Consider the following 24,117-nt stretch of genomic DNA (forward strand, 5'->3'; position numbering starts at 1 on the left):
CATATGTATTTTTACTACAAAATACAGTATGGTGAGTTTCATTTGCTCCCTTTTTAAATGCTTTTGCAATATATATTTTTGGGACTGAGAATACATGCGCTTTTATAAATGTTTTACGAAATAGACACAAGTAATCGAAACTACACTATATGGTTGAATGATCGAAGCCGAATATGCCCCTTTTACTTGGTGACCTAAGAATTAGTAAACCAGTTTATTAATTGACGTGAATCCTAAAGATAGATCTATTGGGCCTAATGTACCCCATCCAAAGTACCGGATGCTTTAGTACTTCGATGTTGTTTTATCATGTCCGAAGGATTTCCCAGAATGATAGGGGATATTCTTATATGCATCTTGTTAATGTCGATTACCAGGTGTTCAATCCATATGAATGATTTTTTTTCTCTATGTATGGGACGTATGTTTATGAGAAATGGAAATATGAAATCTTGTGGTCTGTTAAAATTATGAAATGATTATTTATGATAAACTAATGAATTCACCAAGCTTTTGGTTGACACTTTAAAGCATGTTTATTCTCAGGTATGAAAGAAATCTTCCGCTGTGTATTTGCTCATTTTAGAGATATTACTTGGAGTCCTTCATGACATATTTCAAAAGACATTGCATTCAAGTCGTTGAGTTCATCAAGATTATTATTAAGTCAATTATAGTTGGATGTTTTATGAAATGGTATGCATGCCGTCAACTTTCGATGTAATGAAAGTTTGTCTTTTAAAAACGAATGCAATGTTTGTAAAATTGTATTATATAGAGGTCAAGTACCTCGTGATGTAACCAACTATTGTGAATTATTTGTAATCGATATGGACTTCGTCCGGATGGATTAGAACGGGTAGCTTCATAAATGAAGGAGACTCATACCATTATGCACCTATGCACGGGCGCGTCGTTTCCTTAATAGTGGTGGTATGGTTTTTCTTACCCATGTTGTTGATACTCGCGAAGAGCCGCCATCTATTCGTGAAATTCTGGTGGTTAGCGAATTTGAAGATGTGTTTTCGGATGAACTACCGGGTGTTCTGACGGAAAGACAAGTTGAATTTCGCATTGAGTTGGTTCCGGGAGCTAATCCCATTGCTAAGACGCCTTATCGTTTAGCACCAACGGAAATGCAAGAATTGATAACCAAACCCAAGAGTTGCTTGAAAAGGGTTTTGTTCGACCGAGTGCTTCGCCATGGGGTGTGATGTGTGCAGCAGCGTATACGAAATAGTTATATTTTTGTTGCGAAATACTATTAAATACGATATAATTTTACACAAGTTATTTATTTATTTATAGATTGGATATACCTAAACCTTGCTACAATACTTATAGGCAGTGTACATAATCATACAGTATTGTAGTTTTTAGTAAGTCCGGTTCGTCCACAGGGAACTAGCCAAGTTTTACGCTATATTTTTAAAACTATATTTGTATAAATATATATATATATATATATATATATATATATATATATATATATATATATATATATATATATATATATATATATATATATATATATATATATATATATATATATATATATATATATATATATATATATATATATATATATTTATAAAAGGGGGTTTTTACCGTTTAATGACCGGTTTGTCGATTTTAAATAAAGCGTAAAGATAAATGACGATAATATAAATGACAGAATTTAAATTGCGATAAAGTAAATTGCAGTAATTAAAATGACAGTAAATAAAGGTACGATGAAATATGAAATAAAAGTATTATGCTTATTTAAACTTCCGTAATCATGATGTTTGACGTTTTGATTTTAATTAATTGTTACCTGGGTTAATTGTCCTTTGTCCTGGTTTATTTGATATCTATCTGGCTTTTATTCATAATAGTCCATCGGTCATAATTATAAAATACTCATCAAATTAACCTTATTCCCAAAGTCAAATAATCCAACTAATTAGGGATTCGAACTATAACAAGGTTTTAGTACTTTGTTAATAATTACACCAGGTTATCGACTGCATGTAATCCAAGGTTTTAATACTTTATTAACAATTACACTAATTATCCTTGTATGTAATCCACCCCTGTTTTAATGAGATACGAATATTAATTTACCCACTTGATCAGAATGAATAATCAATTACCCAACCCGAATAATTATTAGATTAACTAATTTGAAGATAGGTTCGACAGATTCTAATGAGTTGTCATTCGATTAGACAATACCCCCTATCTATTAATAGTCAATAGTCCAATGTCCACAAGTGTCGGTCTTTTGTCCAAACCTTAATTATGGTACAAAATCTAATAACCCCGTCTTAATATTTAGTCTAACATCACAATTACTTTAGCTCAAATAAGCATAATAATAACTTAGTTACAAGACATTAATTTAAAAAGGAAGAACATAGCTTACAGTGGTGATTAATCGAGTAGCGTTACACGGACAGAGTTCAGACTTACAAAACCTTAAAACATTTCTTACAATAACCCAATTGTTATTAAACTTAAATTAAACTTTAAATTATAAATTCGCTTCCTTTCTCTGTAAGAAATATATATATATCTTACAGAGAAAGGAAGAGAAAAAGATATATATTAAAACTCGCAGAAAACTGGCGAATTTATAGGACCTGGCCACCTTTTCCCTGCCATGCAATCGCATGGGATTAAGGCAGCCAGGCCAAGCGATCGCATGGCCAGCTATATCAGGCCATCTACTTTTGTTTTCTTCTTGCCGACGTTTTATTTATATATATATATATATATATATATATATAATTATATATATATTATATTATATTCTTGTGCATAGTTGACTTGTAATTTTAGCTCCGTTACGTCGCGCGTTGATAGTTGGTTCATGTCCCGGTTCCGGATTTTCGAACGTCCTTTCGTACGCGGAGATATCTTGTAGTTTGCGTTTCGCGGCTTGTACTCTTGTAATTTTTAGACGTTTCTCATCATTAAATTTAACCACTTGAATTATATCTTGTACATTTGAGCTTTTTGGTCATTTGCGTCTTCAAATCGTCGTTTTCTTCTTTTGTCTTTGCACTTATTTATTTAAACGAATATTACATAAAAATAGAACAATTGCAACTAAAAGCTTTACATATTGGAAGGATATTGTGCCTAAATATATGTTCATTTGGAGCACTATCAAATATCCCCACACTTGAGCGTTGCTTGTCCTCAAGCAATACAGAACTTAAAATAAAATCACACTTCACTCGAATCACTTTTTTTTATTCTCACACTTTATACATCAGTGATTTTGATACGACGGTATAAACAATGATAGTAACGATGTGGTTTACAGTCCCACATGACTTATAAAAATTTAGATCCTTTAAGAAAATTGGATCTTTATGAAAACATTTGATCTTTTGAAAATTCAATCTAGCTTTTACCCTAGATAAGTTTTCTGGAATAACCCTTCACTAGTGTTTGCAAAATGTTTTTGTGGGTTTGTGGGTTTCAGATTTTAAAATTTTAGCTCAAAACTTGCGGTTTTGTGTCACCCACTTGCTAACCTTGTATTAGGAAAGCAACACGTCCAGTATACTTGCTCCGTATATTACCTTTCGATAAACTACCATTCGGTTGTAAAGGAAAGTGTTGAACAAGCAACTGTTAAGGCAATGTCCCGTGACATGCTTTTGATTATGGTCTATAACGTGTCGGATGCAATTACTATCCTTTGTAGGAGCAATAGTAAAGATCACCCTATAGTTTTTTGGTCTGGCACAAGGTCCTGTCTTCGACCATGCTATGCAACCACCATTCTTACGATTGACACCCGATTTGGTTCAGGTGACCTAATGAATTCCAGTAAATTCCTAGGATTTTACGTTCAATGGTAATGAACGCATTGAAAATGGGTTTTCAGAAAACAAATCGACTTGTAATTTGATCAAAATATTTTCTCGGTCAAGCTCGAGTTTAGATATCATCAAATTCCATGAGTTTGAATTCTCAATCTTTAAAGTCAATCTCAAGGATTGAGTAATATCATACTTAAAAGTTGATTTTTAATCTTTAAGGAAATTATCCTTTCTGGGGGTCTGATTCATTAGTCTTATCAAGCTAATTTGCACGGCGCCCTCCCCATTTTACGAGACAGATCCTCTCATGGTTAGGATAAGTCTGGCCACATGGCGACCATGTTTGATGCTGAGGTCTGTGGATTTCCTGCTGATTTTAGAGATGACTTTTCTAGATTTTTCGTCAACCTACATCTGGTCTGGACGACAACTTCCTGACCTAAATCAAGAAGCGCGTGTCTTTTTCGGAAGACTTTACTTCCTTTTAATGATGGAATTGATTCATCGTGTAGATCCATCTATTCTTTCAAAGGTATTACAGTAAATCGGGTAAAACTGATTAGTTTAGTCCAAAGCAAAAGTACCTGCAATCATCTTGTACAAAAATATGTGATATATGTTTTAAAGAACTTGGTGCATTCTTCCCACACTTAGCTTTTATTTTATTTCTTTCTTTGCCTTTTTATTCTCCTTTATTCCATTTTAAATGAATTCAAACGTTTTAGGTTGTTTCTCCATTTATGTTCTCTCCGAGGTAACAATAATTTCGGTATTATCACTGATATTGCTATAAACATACATATATTTCGACACAATATCATTTATATTTCATATTCTTTTATCGTTTACAAGGACATTAGATTCACATTTTACGAGAAAAGCAACGAAAGTAATACACATGTTAAAGTTGGAAGAAAAGATGATAAACGATGAATTTAAACCAATTATATATCGAGAAAACGTTTATCCGAAATCAAGAATAAAAGACGAAAAATATGCAAGTTCAAGATGATCGAAGAAAAAGAGTTCAAATGAAAGCTCCAAATCAATATACGTCAACAGAGGGGTCAACAGAGAACAAAAGTAAAGATAAAAATAAAAAAAACTGCCGTTTACTCTTACGCGGATCGCGTAATACCTTACGCGAAACGCGTAATGTTGTGACCAATTTAAGATTCCATTTTACACATACGCGGAACGTGTGCTCATCTACGTGGATCGCGTAATGTTTTGGCCAACTTCAGATTGGATCTACACATGGGCCGGTTACTTTTTATTAAAATACGTATACTTTGCCCAGCTTTACAGAGGAATCCACCAATACAAAGCATGTGTATATCCTCACCTACCACTACTCAGTTTTTAATATATACGAGTACTATTAACAAGAAGGGATATACAGAGAGAGAGCAGAGAGATATCAAAAATTAATTTTACTAGTGTCTTTGTTATTTCAAGTACTCCGTGTCATTTTTATTTTCAGTTCCAATTAATTTCAAGTTTCAAGAATTAGGATAGTTTCAATATTAAGGGTGTATTGTTCGTGATTAAGGGTATTATTATTCGAGTGCAAGGGTGTTGTTATTGTAATTTTCTACCATTTGAAGTTAATGAAAGTGAAGATTTTCGTAAGTTTATTCTGTTAAAATTATCGTTATCAATTTTTATCGTTATTATTATGTTTGTATACTTATATTTTTATGTTTACCTTAGTATAATGAGTAGCTAAGTTTTCATAGTGTTTACTTAAATGTAGAGCCCTAGTGAAATGGATTGTTATCATTTGTAAATATTAAAATGTAACTTAAGTATTTTTAATATTGAGCCTAATTAAAAGAACCATTATTATGTACTTAGATATTTAACCCTTGTCACTTAATTTATTAGATTCAAATAACGAAAGTTATTTTTATTTATATAAATTAAGCTTTAACATTAAAAATGATTTAGACGAACTTATGAATAAGTTATTAACACTAATTTAGAAATAAAGTTCGGTGGTTTGAGTAATATCATTAATTATATAATAGTGAAATTGTAAAAAGGGAAACCGTTATGATTTGGGTTTTGGCGAAAGTTAAAACTGGGTTAGGTCTCAATTTAAATACTTGAGAATAGTAAACTATCTAAATAAGATCAAATGAAAATTAGATTTAATTTAGTTAGTTGAAACTTTATATATTCGAAAGAAAATATAAAGTTGTATATTAAAATATTTTAATAGGGCTTAAATTCAAAACAATCCATGGATCTAGAGGTGAAACATTTAAGTGAACACTCTCATTTATATACTGCAAATTATTATTATTATTTTTACGTATTATTATTCAGAAAAATTAAAATATAAATCAACCTCCTTCAGCCTTAATATGTACTGTTTTTGTCACATCGAATATAACATACGCGGATCGTGTATACTTCCACACGAAACACGTATCTGCAAAACATACGCGGAACGCGTATATATATACGCGAAACGCGTATGTATAAATACAGTACTGTTACGAATTTTGTTTAATTCCAAGTTTTAATTAAAGTAATATTTATTATTACTTTAAAGTATTTAATTTATAATTAGTTTAATTACTATAATTTCCTTTCATTCATCTTTAATTTAATTAAAAATTATTATTTAGTTAATTTAAATAATTTGTATTTTATTTTATTGGTTAAAACAAATTCCTAATCATTTAGTTTTATTGCAAGTTATTGTTTTACCATTCAGTAATACAATTGTTTTATCATAAATAGTATAATTTCATTTAGTTCACTTTTAATTTAATGATTATAAATCATGTAATCTTGTAATTTTATTTATCAAGTAAGTTAGTTTAATTAAGTTATTTTTCATTATTGTTATATTATATAATTCCTAATCTAAAATCCCCTTTAAATTAGTTTAACTTCAAAGACTATTAAAAAACCATTAAACACTCCATCTCCATGTGGAACGAATCGGATTTACCTATAAAACTAAACTACGCGGATAGGACTAGTTGCCTATATATGTGTGAAAACAACCCGAATTCATTAAAACACCATATATACAATAAATCAATTCGTGTAACAAAACAACTCAAATCCGTTCAAAAATAAAGGTATAGTTTCACCACATCAACTTTTTGGCGCCGCTGCCGGGAAGTTGGCAGTTAAATAAATAGATAATTTTTCTGATTCGTAGTAGTAGTTGGATTTGTACGTGGACTAAGTTATTGGAGCCAAACAGTACCCAATTATATTGGGACCAAACGAATCATGCCCCTCTGCTGCATCTTTTGGCTATTCGAAACGTGAGCAAAATCAGAAGGAAAATCTGTTTGTTTAAAGGTTTTTATCATTGTTTTTAAGTTATTCGATCCTTTTGTAGGAATTCAATTCTTAGAAAAGCTTTTGGTGTTGTGATTGCACAATAGAAATTAATGCATGAATTTACGTTCTCCCAACACTGATTTAACTCCTTCATATCCTGAACCCGAAAGGGAATTTCACGAACGCGTAAGAGCTCAAGAAGTAGAGTCTCTCGCTGAGGATTTAGAATCACTTTCATTAAATTCTAACTCTGAACCAGTTATTCAACCCATCATAGAGCCAGTTATTAAAGAAGAAGAATAGATGGCTGCTACAAATCAAACGATGGATACATTAATGAAGGCAACAAGAACAGGTCAAGGTCACGCAATTATTCAACCTACGATGACTGACGGCTTTGAAAGAAAGGGACAATTTCTCCACATGGTGACTAATGCATGCCAATTCGGTGGAGCTCCAAATGAGGATGCTAACGAGCATCTTCGTAAGTTTGTAAGCATTTGCAAGCTATTCAAGATCAAAGATGTCTCCGATGAAGTCGTATGTTTAAAAATCTTTCCATGGTCGTTAAAGGATGATGCAAGAGATTGGTTAGACTCGTTACCAGAAGGTTATATCGAAGATTGGAATGATATGATAGACAAGTTTTTGTTAGAGTTCTTCCCTGCTTCAAAAGCAGCAAAGTTGCAAAGTGATATAAATAACTTCAAGCAAAAGCCTAATGAGACTCTTTATGAAGCTTGAACCCGATTCAATAAAATGCTTAGGGTATGTCCTCAACACGGGTTGAATACATTCCAAAAGGTCCAAATATTCTATAAAGGAGTCAATGTGGCTACTCGAAAAGATATTGATGTTGCAGCAGGAGGATCAATCATGAAAAAAACGTCCGAAGAAGCTCATACAATCATTGCCGATATAGCAGCACATTCTCATAATTGGCATCAAGAGATGGAGTTCTCTAGATCAACAACTGTTGCTAGTATCGAAAGCAACGATGAAATCGCTGCTTTAAAAGTTCAATTGGCAAATCAAGGAAGGCAAATTGAGAAGGTGACCAAGGAAATACATGCTATTAGGGTAGGGTGTATATTGTGCCAAGGTCCTCACCTTACTAGAGATTGTGATCAAACAACAATGGAAGAGCAAGCAAATTTCTTAGGTTACTTGCGAAAAGGTGAAATGAATTTCAACGATTTTCCGGCGGTTGAAGCAATGAACGGAAAATATCCTCCTATCAACAACTACCAAATAGGAGGACCTTTAGGTTCAAACAATAATTACCAAGGAGGAAATCCGGTTTACCAAAATAACCGGAATTTCTCAAATCAAAATCAAAGAAATGCACCACCGGGTTACAATCACCTAAACAACCGAAATCAACCTCAGCGAAATTACCAAAATAATTTCCAACACAATCAACCACAACCACAAGCACCTATACAACCACAACTCGAGAAGAAATCCAGTTTAGAAGATCTTTTGAGAGATTTTATGGTTAACCACGAGCAAACTGCAGAACTTCAAAATCAGCAAATTCGAAATCAGCAAGCTACGATACAGAATTTAGAAAGAGATGTTGGAAGGATCTCACAGTTACTAGCAGAGAGACCACCAGGCGCTCTCTCCTCAAATACTCAAGTGAATCCCAACAACAGTCAAACAAGGAATGAGCAAGTAAATTCCATAACTACGAGAAGTGGGTTAACTGTTAACCTCGATGTTCCAAGGCCTCATGCTCCTATTTTTATTCCAATTCCAAATGAAAAAGATTCTTCCGTGGAAGAGGATAATGTGCCAACCACAAGTGCACCTAAAACTCAACCGCCATTAAAAGAATACAAACATCCAATTCCATATCCACAACATTTGAAGAAAGATAAATTACAAGCACAGTACAACAAGTTTGCCGAAATGAATAAGCAAATTTGTATCAATGTACCACTTGTAGATGTTCTTGCGGGTATGCCAAACTATGGAAGGTTTATCAAGGATCTCATAGCCGATAAAAGTAAATATGAAGAAGTTTCAACCACATTTCTCAATGACGAATGCTCAGCAATTTTGCAAAAGCAAAAGATGCCACCGAAACTTGGAGATCTGGTAGTTTCATTATTCCGTGTCTGATGGGAGATTCAGTAATGTACGATGCATTAGCTGACTTATGCACAAGTATCAATCTTATGCCACACTCCTTGTACTTAAAACTAAACCTAGGTGATCTAAAACCAACTAGGATGTGTATACGCCTAGCCGGTAGAACTTTTAACTATCCTATTGGTATTGCCGAAAACCTACCGGTTAAAGTTAATCATTTAATCTTCCCTGCTGATTTCGTTGTCTTTGAAATGGAAGAAGATAGTAAGGTTCCCCTAATTCTAGGGCGACCTTTTCTAAATACCGCCGACGCGATTGTGCGTGTTAAAGATAAAAAACTTAGTCTAGGTGTAGGGGAAGATAGAGTTACCTTAAACATAGAGAAAGCTATGAAACAACCTATCTCCTCCGATGACGAATGTTATAAGGTAGACATTGTTGATTGTTGTGTTGAAGAAGAATTACAAGAATTACTAAATGTCGACACCTCGAACTTCACCCCAATGAGTGAAAGTAATGAATTTGATGTAGAGCTTGAACTTGACGAATTGTTGAAAGTAGTCATCGATGAAGATTGCGTTGAGGAAGAAATTCCCAAGGAAGATGAACCCTTTGAAGAAATTACCGATGGTAATAGGTTCCGGATAAAATCTTCCTTGGAAGAACCACCCACCTTGGAACTTAAAGAACTCCTGAAACATTTAGAGTATGCTTATCTCCAAGGTACGTCACAATTACCTGTTATAATTTCATCAAAACTCTCCGATAACGAAAAGAGTAGGTTAATGTCCGTTCTAAAAACTTACAAGAAAGCAATTTCTTGGAAAACAACCGATATTCCAGGGATTAACCCCACTTATTGTACTCATAAGATTCTAATGGAAGAAGATTTTAAACACGTGGTACAAAGACAACGAAGGTTAAACCCTAACATGAAAAAAGTTGTCAAGAAGGAGGTTATCAAGTTACTTGATGCCGAGTTAATATACCCTATATCCGATAGCCTATGGGTTAGTCATGTTCAAGTGGTACCTAAGAAAGGGGGTACGACTGTCATCCTTAATGATAATAATGAACTCGTTCCTACAAGAACAGTCACTGGTTGGAGAGTCTGTATAGACTACCATCGTTTAAAAGACGCCACAAGGAAAGATCATTTCCTACTTCCTTATGTTGACCAAATGCTAGAACGTTTAGCGGGAAAAGAGTACTATTGTTTCCTTGATGGATTCTCTAGTTATTTTCAAATTCCCATTGATCCAAAAGACCAAGACAAGACAACTTTTACTTGTCCATTTAGTACATTCGCATACCGACGAATGCCGTTCAGATTATGCAACGCGCCAGGCACCTTTCAAAGGTGTATGATGGCAATCTTTCATGACATGATAGAAGGAAGTATGGAAGTCTTTATAGACGATTTCTCTGTTTTTGGAGACTCCTTTGATTCATGCCTTTCAAACCTCGAGCGAATGTTAATTCGTTGTGAGGAATCAAATCTTGTTTTAAATTGGGAAAATGCCACTTCATGGTGAAGGAAGGCATTGTTTTAGGACACAAGATTTCTCGAGATGGAATGGAAGTAGACAAAGCTAAGATCGATGTAATCTCAAAGCTTCCTCCTCCAACTAACGTTAAAGGAATTCGTAGTTTCTTAGGTCATGCGGGATTCTATCGACGATTCATAAAGGACTTTTCAAAAATTGCTCGACCCATGACAAAACTTCTTGAGAAAGATAGTACATTCGACTTCAATGACAAATGCTTACAAGCTTTCTCCATTCTAAAAGATAAACTTATGAATGCACCTATCATAGTATCTCCCGATTGGTCCAAACCATTTGAACTAATGTGTGATGCTAGTGATTTCGCACTAGGAGCCATTTTAGGACAACGCTAAGATAACAAATTTCAACCAATATATTATGCAAGTAAAACACTAACAGGAGCACAATTCAACTATACAACTACCTAAAAAGAACTCCATGCAATTGTATTTGATTTTGATAAATTTAGATCTTATCTTGTGTTATCCAAAACGATTGTTTTTACCGATCATTCAGCCCTAAAGTACTTGTTCAAGAAATAAGATGCAAAACCTAGATTGATACGTTGGATTCTTCTCTTACAAGAATTTGATATAAAAATCAAGGATAAAAAGGGTGCTGAAAATCTCGCTGCTGATCACTTGTCTCGTCTTGAGAATCCCGACCTAGAAAAACTAGATGAGTCAGTTATTCATGACACTTTTCCCGATGAGTTTCTAATGAGAATAGAAACCGAATTTGAAGTTCCATGGTTTGCGGATTTTGCAAACTATCTCGCTGCAGGAGTATTAATTAAAAACCAAACGTACCAGCAAAAGAAGAAATTCTTTGCTGACTTAAAGTTTTACTTCTGGGAAAACCCTAATCTTTTTCGAATAGGAGCGGATCAAGTTATTCGCCGATGTGTATATGGTAAAGAAGCTCAACAAATATTGGAGCACTGTCATCAAGGCCCAGCTGGTGGTCATTTCGGACCTAGCTATATAGCTAAGAAGGTTTTTGACTCAGGTTTTTATTGGCCAACCATTTTCAAAGATGCATACCACATGGTTAAAACATGTGATGCATGTCAAAGATCCGGTAACATCTCAAAAAGGGACGAAATGCCACAAAAAGGCATTCTTGTATGTGAAGTATTTGACATTTGGGGTATTGACTTAATGGGTCCATTTTCCGCATCGAATAAATGCAAATACATCCTTGTGGCAGTTAACTACGTTTCTAAATGGGCCGAAGCAAAAGCTTTACCCACAAATGATGCCCTTGTTGTTGTGAACTTCCTAAAAAACCTATTTTCACGTTTTGGGATTCCAAAAGCATTAATCAGTGATCGTGGAACTCATTTTACAAATCAATTACTCGAGAAAGTACTTAAAAAGTACGGAGTTAACCATCGTTTCTCAACTTCTTACCACCCTCAAACGAGTGGCCAAGTTGAAAACACAAATTGAGGTCTTAAATGGATTTTAGAAAGAACGATTAAAAATAATCCTAAAATCTGGCATCGAAAGTTATATGATGTGCTTTGGGCATTTAGAACTGCATTCAAAATGCCCATTGGTACTACACCTTTCCGATTAATTTATGGTAAGGCGTGTCATCTACCTGTCGAAGTTGAACACAATGCATATTGGGCTCTAAGAGAATGTAACACCGACCTTGTGGAAGCCGGAGAAAACCGATTCTTACAACTTAATGAATTAGATGAATTAAGACTACAAGCTTATGAAAACTCTAAAACATACAAAGAGAAAACTAAGAGATGGCACGATGCATGATTAAAAGAAAGAAAAGAACTCGAACAAGGGGATAAAGTATTAGTTTTCCAATCACGTTTTAAGTTTTCACCTGGGAAACTTAGATCCCGGTGGACTGGGTCATATATAATAAAACAAGTTTTTCCATCTGGATATACAGAGTTATATAGCAAAGACGGTGGAACTTTCAAGGTGAACGGTCATCGACTCAAGTTATACTTTGACGGAATCAACACTACGGAAAGAGATGAAATCACCTTCTACCCTAAGGACAAGTAAATTTGGGGTAACTTTAAGGTTTTCAACTCCATTCTCGATCTTTAGTTTTATCTTTAAGAGTGGGGTTTGTTCGGTCTTTCCCCGGCAGATACTAAAGAACTAGTCTTCTCCCTCCATTCTACATTTTTATTTTCTTTCATTTTTATTTATTTTTTATTTTCAAGATGCGCAATCAATATGTCTACAACCATTTCTTTTTGATGTGCGATAATATTTTACCGAGGGATGTGGTATTAGATATAAAGAGTAGATGCGATCAGGCGAGAAAAGAAATAAGACAAGAACTTAATGAGAAAAACTATGCAAAAGGAAAATCAAAATCAGCTAAGAAGCGGCGAGCGCGTAATTTAGGCAAGTGTGTAAAATGTGGAAAACCGACTCATTACGGAAATTGCCCAAAGAACCAAACGGACTCTAATTACGAATACGTAACCTTGTGCCGAGAAGGGCCTTTTAAATGTTCAGAGGAAAACCTCTTAAACCAACGAGGGTACGCCTACGAAGCCATGGGGAGCGAAATGGTACGACTCTACTACGAGGCGAGTCAACGCAGTTTCACTATCTAAAATCTTTTTCTCGCCAATTGTGTGTTTGTGCATTTTTATGTTTACATTTTAGTGTGTTTTAGTTTGTATTTGTTTATTGTTTGTCTTTATTAAAAAGGTCTACTATTTAAAATTGATGAACCTTGAGTTCAACCTGTTTTCATTGAAAACGATAATGTTAAGTGTTACAACTGAATTGTCGTTCTTCGAATTGCACGAAATTTCTTGTTGGATTCATAAGATATCTTTTAAAAATTAAACCACAAAAAGAAAAGAAAAATTATTTTTACTAAAAATATACTTTTTTATCAATAACCGTAAAAATATATAACTTGTAAACTTTATCGTGGGTAATGATAGGTGTAACAACCGAAATTATCTCTACCTAGTCGATAGGAAACAAAGTTTTAAGTTTAAAAATTAGTTGGTTTAAAAGTAAATATATATATATATATATATATATATATATATATATATATATATATATATAATAGAGTGTATTTTAAGTTCATGTAATTTTTATTTTTCATGTACTTATTTTAAAATTTTAAAACGTTAATCTATTAATTTTATTAAAAAAAAAAATTTAAAAAAAAAATATAGAGTGTTTTGTTTTATTTCTAATTTGTTTTCAAAATATATTAAAACTTTAACTTTTAAAGCATTAAATTTTATAAATTGAATTTAAAAATTTATAAACGGATAAAGACTAGGTATAACAACCGAAATTTCCGAAACAACAAATATAAATTTATAAAAGATATTTTAAAAATTTGATTACTTTTAAAGTTGAAAAAAAAAGAGCTTAACACTTACGCGTAACGTGTAGAATGCACACGGAACGCGTAGTATTAACATCTACGCGAAACGCGTAGATCTACGCGAAACGCGTAATTCTAAAAGACAGAAAACTTATCTGATCGAGAACAGCTCTTTTTCTTTCACACTTAATTTTTATTTTTCTCTGCTTCTGCTTGCAGTGAACGAAAGAGAGAGCCAAAACCCACCAAAATCACTTCCAAAAATTAAATTAACACTCTCAATCTTCTCCAATTCTTCAATCTTTCAACATGCCTAGATTGATAAGGGTCCTAAACCCATTTTACCACTTGTTCTTCAAGTTTTTCATTATTTATTTTTCTAGCTTTAATCCGAATTTAGTGCTTGTTATTGTTGAAATTTACTTGATCATTGCTATAACTATGTTGTTAGTATGATATTAAACCCGATTACCATAAGAAATTGCTTCTTAATTGATTGTTATAAAATTAGGGCTTGTACAATTTGGGGAAAATTGATGAATTACCATTGAAGTGTACTATTTTGGTTATAATTACATGTTTTTAACTGTTTTGATAGTAGTTAGAACCTTTAAACATGAGTTTGATTGCTTGATCTTGTGATTTTAATTTTAGTTTAGATTTGATTAATTTTTCATTATTGTATTGAATCAAGTATGAGTTGTAATGATGCTAAGGATTATTTAGAAGCTGGAATATACGCAATGTGATTGAATTGAATTAGATATGCTTAGCTCATTGTATTTTTTCACTTGAGAATTAAACTTTGCTTATGGAACTTGATTGGTGATTTTGAATTTTTTTGGTTCATTTTTGTTTGTTTTAATTTATAGAACTAAAACTTTAACTGTTGTTGAACTATTGGTTCCTGTGGTGTTGATACAAGCTTACATAATCAAAACTGAGATTATATACATAATATGATATGTTTGATGGTTATAATTGTTATATGGTATGTTTTGATTTCAGACTACTTTGCAACATTATATGGTGATATTTGAAAACAAGCTTGTATGTTGAGTATGGATTCTTTGCTAATATTAACACACCCAATTGGGATGATTTTCTTGTTTTAAAATATTACGTAGGGATTTCTTAGAATGAGACCTGTAAACCAATAACAAGAAGAGGAACAAGTCACGCCCCAAATGGAACAACAACTCCAAACCCAACACCCGAACCTGAGATTCCCAAATGATGTACCTCAACGGGTACAAAAGGTTAAAGACTTACTATATCTGATCCATAGAGACACCTCTCCGGTTTACATTGTAGATTGGGCTTCCCTAGGACACCCAGTCAACTTAGATACACAAATAAGGGAGATTTTAAATCAAAGTTTCACAAACGAATTTGGGGTAATTTTGGTTTTTAATGATTTTGAGAGGTTGTTCAGTTTAAGTCGTCATGTATATAAAGAATGGTGTTTAGAATTCTATTCTACTGTTAGGATGAACCTACACCCAGAAAATATCGATGATACTAATTTTCTACAATTTAGGCTGGGTGGGGTAGATAGAAGAATGTCCTTAAGCAACGTGACTACCGCTTTAGGCATTTACACCATCGATGAGATGATGACTCCCGGTTTTAGGGAGTATATTTTTACTGGTGCTAGATATACAGGTAATTATGATTCTGGGAGAGTTTGGCAATCCTTTACTCGTAGGAACACATATGAGGCCGGGAAAGAATCATATCATAAGATTACTGATGTTCGGTTTAGAATAATTCATAAATTTATAGCGAACACAATAAACCAAAGGGCATTTGGAAATACAGATAAAATTAATTATATTGACCTTTGGTATTTAGATGTGATCAGTGATAGGGGGACTTTTGTTAGTATGCCCTATGGAGTTGCCTACTTCTTGGGACATGTAGGTAAAGGTGCTAGAGGATCAAGTGACATGTCGGGGGGTCACTATATCACTTGTTTAGGAAACTGGTTCGGACTCGATCCGAGTGAATTCGTACATCCAATCATACCGGTAGATCAAGGTGTTAGAGTTCTAGGATTGGAGGTGTATAAGATGGCAAAAGCTATACAAGTGAGGGGTGGAGTACGTAGTTTAAGACGACAAGAAGTTGTTTCTCCCGCTCCTATGGAAGAAGATGATGAACCCGAGCGAGAAACTAGGAGAAGACGGAGACAACCAGATCAGGCTAGTTCATCTAATGTAGGTACTTCTGATTTCTATATGTTACAGAATTCATTTAATTCATTGAGTTTAGATGTAAGGAACTCATATGAAAATTGGGGAAAGAGATCAGAAGATCAGTATACTAGTTTGTCATGGCAATTAGGGGATGTGAGGCAAACCCAACTAGATCAGGGTAATATTTTAGAAAACATCCTATATGATCAAAGGGGCCAGGGAGCACAACTTGAGTGGGCACATCATCAGGCATATCTATACGCAGCTAACCCACAGAATTACGCACCTTCAGTTTTTCCCTCATACACCCCATGGCAAGCACCCGGTGATCCTCTCCATCCACCTTATGACTCCAATGCTTCTATAGCTGCCAGTCAGGAAGCTTATCGGCATTTTTATGAACAACAACGCCAAAATGAACAGCAGCAGCGTCAGCAACAGGAAGAAGAAAATCAAGGAGGCCGAATATGGCCGTTTTTCTAGTTCTAGTTTTAAAACAATTTATTTTATTGTCTTGTTTGTAAAAAAATAATTTTAATATTGTGTGTTAAATATTTTCTTTTACTTTTATTTATAAAAAAATAAATAAAAAAATTTAGTGTGGGGTAAAAATTTTGTACTACTGAAGTACAATCCCATCTTGTATGTGATTAACATATTTGTTGACAGGTACTTACGATGATGAGATATTCGACATAACGAAAAACGAAAGTATTATTGTGATAAAAGGGATTGGATATGATCATACGATAATCATTTTACGATCTTCAATTTTTAACCAAGGAAGTTCTAACTACCTTTACACTTTTTGTCCCCTCAAATTTATACATTTTATCTAGTTTTATGTAATAAGGGCATTACATAATCTTAAGTGTGGGGTGGGAATATATAAATTCTCGAGAACTTATAACTTGGTGGTTTTTACGAAAATTTTGAAAATTTTTAAACAAATATATCTAGTCAATTTTTAAGGTAATTATGAGCGATTAAAGATTAGGTGTAAAAAAAACCGAAATTATCGTCTCCATACATTAAAAATACATAAGTTTATTTGATTAAAACATATAAAAGAATACCAAGTATAACAGAATTTATAAAACCATATGTTTAGAACCATTTATCACGTGTTTCTATGAAGTTTATTGCAGATATCATTGCTTTGGAATGTATAAATCTGAGTATCCATTGATGCGAGTAATAAAGGATGAATCAAGTCCATCCTTAAAGGAAGTAAAGTCTTCTGAACGTCGTTTTACTTGGTATAGCATACTTCCTAAACTATATCATTTCATACTAATATCATATCACGATATAAAAGTACCGTGGGAAGAGAAAGTCTTGAACTTTCAAACCCGAAAATAAACTTGGTAGGGTAAATCCGAGTCGCTATCCAGTGCAAGACCGATTACGGTGTATAAGCTGGAGCAGGATCTGTCCCGCGCGATAGCTTAGTCTTTGCAGTTTTAACCCTTGAATTGAAATGTACAAATTGTCGTAAAAGACCGATAGAAATATCGCGTCAGGGGGCGCCAGGTAAAGAGTTCCATGATACTACAATCATGGGGGCGGATAGCTTGCTACTCGCCGACTGAGGCTTCGGTTTTCAGTTACCCTCAACCGGAATTTGAGGTTAAAACTGGAAAACGTGTCTAGTTTAAAAACTAGCATGACATTTTAAAAAAATCATAAAACGTTTTCACAAGGTCCAATTTTCCCTAAGGATCCAAATTTTTAAACCTTAATCACGAGTTTCAACTTTGTTTCTGTTGTCAGAATTTCATTTCGTGTAGTGTGCGTGTGATCCAATAAATATTGTGTAGTGTTTCCAATGTGTTTCATAAAGCGTGTGTTTTCAATTCGTGTGGTGTGTGTGTTACAAAAAAAAGAAGGAAAAAAAAAGTGTGATTCATGTGGAATGTTGTATTACAAACATTTCGATTATTATTAAAAACTGTTATTGCTTGAGGACAAGCAACGTTCAAGTGTGGGGTATTTTGATATTCCTATAAACATACATATATTTCGACGCAATATCATTTATATTTCATATTCTTTTATCGTTTACAAGGACATTAGATTCACATTTTACGAGAAAAGCAACGAAAGAAATACACATGTTAAAGTTGGAAGAAAAGATGATAAACGACGAATTTAAACCAATTATATATCGAGAAAATGTTTATCCGAAATCAAGAATAAAAGACGAAAAACATGCAAGTTCAAGATGATCGAAGAAAAAGAGTTTAAATGAAAGCTCCAAATCAATGTACGTCAACAGAGGGGTCAACAGAGAACAAAAGTAAAGATAAAAATAAAAAAAACTGCCGTTTACTCTTACGCAGATCGCGTAATACCTTACGCGAAACGCGTAATGTTTTGACCAATTTAAGATTCCATTTTACACATACGCGGAACGTGTGCTCATCTACGCGGATCGCGTAATGTTTTGACCAACTTCAGATTGGATCTACACATGGGCCGGTTACTTTTTATTAAAATATGTATACTTTGCCCAGCTTTACAGAGGAATCCACCAATACAAAGCATGTGTATATCCTCACTTACCACTACTCAGTTTTTAATATATACGAGTACTATTAACAAGAAGGGATATACAGAGAGAGAACAGAGAGATATCAAAAATTATTTTTACAAGTGTCTTTGTTATTTCAAGTACTCCGTGTCATTTTTATTTTCAGTTCCAATTAATTTCAAGTTTCAAGAATTAGGATAGTTTTAATATTAAGGGTGTATTGTTCGTGATTAAGGGTATTATTGTTCGAGTGCAAGGGTGTTGTTATTGTAATTTTCTACATTTGAAGTTAATGAAAGTGAAGATTTTCGTAAGTTTATTCTAATAAAATTATCGTTATCAATTTTTATCTTTATTATTATGTTTGTATACTTATATTTTTATGTTTACCTTAGTATAATGAGTAGCTAAGTTTCCATAGTATTTACTTAAATGTAGAGCCCTAGTGAAATGGATTGTTATCATTTGTAAATATTAAAATGTAACTTAAGTATTTTTAATAGTGAGCCTAATTAAAAGAACCATTATTATGTACTTAGATATTTAACCCTTGTCACTTAATTTATTAGATTCAAATAACGAAAGTTATTTTTATTTATATAAATTAAGCTTTAACATTAAAAATGATTTAGACGAACTTATGAATAATTTATTAACACTAATTTAGAAATAAAGTTCGGTGGTTTGGGTAATATCATTAATTATATAATAGTGAAATTGTAAAAAGGGAAACCGTTATGATTTGGGTTTTGGCGAAAGTTAAAACTGGGTTTGGTCTCAATTTAAATACTTGAGAATAGTAAACTATCTAAATAAGATCAAATGAAAATTAGATTTAATTTAGTTAGTTGAAACTTTATATATTCGAAAGAAAATATAAAGTTGTATATTAAAACATTTTAATAGGGCTTAAATTCAAAACAATCCATGGATCTAGAGGTGAAACATTTAAGTGAACACTCTCATTTATATATTGCAAATTATTATTATTATTTTTACGTATTATTATTCAGAAAAATTAAAATATAAATCAACCTCCTTCAGTCTTAATATGTACTGTTTTGTCACATTGAATATAACATAACGCGGATCGTGTATACTTCCACACGAAATGCGTATCTGCAAAACATACGCGGAAGGCGTATATATATACGCGAAACGCGTATGTATAAATACAGTATTGTTACGAATTTTGTTTAATTCCAAGTTTTAATTAAAGTAATATTTATTATTACTTTAAAGTATTTAATTTATAATTAGTTTAATTACTATAATTTCCTTTCATTCATCTTTAATTTAATTAAAACTTATTATTTAGTTAATTTAAATAATTTGTATTTTATTTTATTGGTTAAAACAAATTCCTAATCATTTAGTTTTATTGCAAGTTATTGTTTTACCATTCAGTAATACAATTGTTTTATCATAAATAGTATAATTTCATTTAGTTCACTTTTAATTTAATGATTATAAATCCTGTAATCTTGTAATTTTATTTATCAAGTAAGTTAGTTTAATTAAGTTATTTTTCATTATTGTTATATTATATAATTCCTAATTAAAACCCCCTTTAAATTAGTTTAACTTCAAAGACTATTAAAAAACCATTAATCACTCCATCTCCCTGTGGAACGAATCGGATTTACCTATAAAACTAAACTATGCGGATAGGACTAGTTGCCTATATATGTGTGAAAACAACCCGAATTCATTAAAACAACATATATACAATAAATCAATTCGTGTAACAAAACAACTCAAATCCGTTCAAAAATAAAGGTATAGTTTCACCACATCAATCACCTAGTTTTATCATTCATAAATATGTATAAACATGATTTTGAATTCATTTAGTTGAAAATTTTTCAAATTTTCACAAAATTTGGCAATTAAACTAAGTGTAAACCCGAGAGAATTTATAATCCTTCCCCACATTTGAGATCTTGCAATGCCCTCATTTGCAAGAAATCAGTAAAAATTTAAATTCATGAGGGTGATTAGTGTAGAAAAATGATTAAAAATACCGAGTTTGCAAACATATTATTTTATATCACATTTGATATTTTGCGTCTTGTCGTCAAAATTAGTAGCTTTTGCTGAACTTAATGTCAGTCTTTGAAAGTGCGTTGTTTTACCCTTTTTTGTACATAAGATAAATTACAAACATACATAATATTTTTATTATTATTTTTTTATAAAATCTTTAGTTATTTAAAACAATTTAAATGAATAATTTTTTTAAAATTTTGTTTCCTTTTACTTTAGGTAGTTTCGGTATGTTTACCTAGTCCGTCCCTCGACAAAATTTAAACTCTGTCGTTTTAAAAAGCGATTGTTTTAAAAGCAAAGATTTTTTTTTAAATTTTTTTGGTATACTTTAGATCAATGACATTAAAAATAATGATAACAAAATTTGTCGCCCCGCCCTCGGGTAAAGCAATTTCGGTTCCATGACCTAGTCTTCAATTTACGATGAATTTTAGAAATCATTTTTTAAACTTAATGAAATAAAGTAATTTTTGTTTTTAAATTCACACAAAAATTAAATTTAAAAATGCATATTAATTTCATACAAAACCTACAAAACAAAAAAAATTCAGAATGGGGGGAGAAAACTAGTTCTTTATTGTCTGCTAGTGGAAAAGACCAATCGGATTCCATTCTCGAAACTACACGAGAATAGAACAACTAACTCTAGACAGCGTTCTCCTTTTAGAACATTTGAATCTCCCCACACTTAGGTAGCTGTGGTGTCAAAATTGTGATTAACTTCATCGTCAATTTCTTTTGGACCATAATCAACTTGCATATCTGTGACTTTTGCTTTAAGCCATTGGTCGGATTCTTGTGTAATATCCACAAATTCAACTAGTTTTACCTTTTCTTTAGGCGATAGATTGGATACTAACTAGTTACATAACTTAAAGTTCCCCTTGGTTCTAGCATCGTGAATCCGTTTAATAAGTTTCTTCATTGAATTATTAATAACGGGGTCATTTAATTTTGTATCAATAATGGGGTTCTTTGTTATCAGGTCATCATTAGGTGTTACTTCATCTTCCCCACACTTAGGCATTTTATTATTGTTAAGCACTACCGTTGGAGTTGGTAAAACAACATGGTTCTTACCAATCGTTTTTGTTTGTTCAACGGTTTTGGTTAGTGGAGATTTAGTCTTTCGAATCACAAAGGTGATCAATTTTTCATCATTACTAAGTATCATTCTACCCTCTCTTACATTAAATAACGCCCCGGTGGACGCTAAGAATGGTCGACCTAAAATTAGAGGAATGTTTGGGTCCTCTTCTATGTCAATGACAATAAATTCGACTAGAAAGGTTAAATTACCTACTTGAATGGGTAGGTTGTCTGCAATTCCAACTGGGTGCCTAATGGTTTGATCAAAGAGTCGGACACTCATTTCCGTTGGACTTAACTCACCTACTCCTAATCTCTTATATAATGAAAGAGGCATAACACTCACACTCGCACCTAAATCTGCTAGTGCATCATACATGACACAATCACTAAGTAGACAAGGAACAATAAATTCACCTGAATCTCCCACCCTGGGTGGAGGTTTTGGTGGAACTGTCTTTACTTTTACGGTTTTTGTTTCTTGCACTTTCTTATTCTTTTTCTTCTTTCCAAAGGTATCACAAACTTTATTACATATTACTTGCTCATACTCAACTCCTTTTCTTGGAAACTGGATGGGTGGTCTGTATGGTGCCACCACTGGCTTTACATACTCGGGTGGTGGTGGTGTTGTAACTTCTTCATTGTTACTCACATCTAAAACCTTCCCATCTTCTGTGTTGGTTTTTCAGAATTTGTTGACACCATATTAACATTCTCATTTCGAGGATTTACTTCAGTATCACTCGGTAGCTTTCCTTGTTCCCTCTCATTCATCATGCTAGCAAGAGTACCTACGTGTTTTTCTAGATTCAAAATGGAAGCTTGTTGAGTTCTTAATGACTGATCAAACTTCTCATTTGTTTGGGTTTGAGATGTTATAAATTGTGTTTGAGATTCCATTAGCTTTGCCATCATTTCTTCCAGATTTGGCTTTTTCTCTTCGGTTTGTTGTGGTGGTTTATACAAGCTAGGTCTTTGTTGATTGAAAGTGTTGTTTTGAGTTGGTTGGTTATTCGGACCCTGTTGGTTGTACGAGTTATTGTTAGGTCCATTTGGATTGTAAAGAATGTTTTGATTTCGATTGAAGTTTTGCCTTGGCGGTTGATAATTATTTTGATAATTATTTCCCGGCCTTTGGTTCATGTAGGAAATATTCTCACGTTGTTCCATGGTTTGCTCAATGTGACAATCTTTCATTAAGTGTGGTCCACCGCATTGCTCACAACTGATTCGTATTGCCTGAATATCTTTATTCATCTTTTCCATTCGTCTCTCGAAAGCATCTATTTTTGCAGAAACGGAATCAAAGTCATGGCTAGAATCGGCTCTAGCCGCTTTAGATGATCTAACGATATCTTTTTCTTAATGCCACTCATGTGAGTGGGAAGCAGTGTTATCAATAATTTTGTAAGCTTCAGTTGCGGTTTTCTTCATAATGGAACCACCAGCTGCTATATCGATGTCTTTGCGTGTAGTAATGTCACATCCTTGGTAGAATATTTGTACTATTTGATAAGTGTCTAAACCATGTTGAGGACATCCTCTCAACAACTTTCCAAATCTTGTCCACGCCTCATATAATGTTTCATTTGGCTTCTGTGTGAACGTAACAATTTCTCCTTGAAGTCTCACAGCTTTAGATGCCGGAAAGAATTGTTTAAGAAATTTCTCAACTAAAATATCCCATGTGTCAATCGCCCCTTCAGGTAACGATTCTAACCAATCTTTGGCTTCTCCCTTTAAAGTCCAGGGAAATAACATGATATAGATCTGTTCATCCTCAACTTCTCTGATTTTAAATAGAGTACAGATCCTATTAAAGGTTCGAAGATGTTCGTTTAGATCTTCTTTTGGCGTACCACTATATTGGCATTGATTAGTTACCATGTGTAGGATTTGTCCTTTGATTTCATAATCTGGCGCATTAATATCTGGCTTAATAATGGCGTAACCTTGGCCCGTGCGTGTGGCTCTCATTCGGTCTTCCATACTTAGAGGTTCAGTTACTTCCATAATTGAATTTGTTGAATACGAATCACTAGAAGATTCTGATTTAATGGTTTCTTCCTCGACAATCTTTGGATGAGTGATTTGTGGTTTAGGAGGAATGATTAGTGGTTCAGGATCTCTGA

At 33.1% G+C, this 24,117-nt stretch overlaps 1 non-coding gene across 1 annotated transcript; it reads left to right on the forward strand.

The window, feature by feature from the left end:
- Nucleotides 1-23,507: 23,507 nt before the first annotated feature.
- Nucleotides 23,508-23,614, forward strand: LOC139903137 (small nucleolar RNA R71). Its single transcript, XR_011777980.1, has one exon. It is a non-coding gene; the product is annotated as a small nucleolar RNA R71 (small nucleolar RNA).
- Nucleotides 23,615-24,117: the final 503 nt, after the last annotated feature.

The sequence above is a fragment of the Rutidosis leptorrhynchoides genome, chromosome 3 (assembly GCF_046630445.1).
Source record: "Rutidosis leptorrhynchoides isolate AG116_Rl617_1_P2 chromosome 3, CSIRO_AGI_Rlap_v1, whole genome shotgun sequence".
NCBI lineage: Eukaryota > Viridiplantae > Streptophyta > Magnoliopsida > Asterales > Asteraceae > Rutidosis > Rutidosis leptorrhynchoides.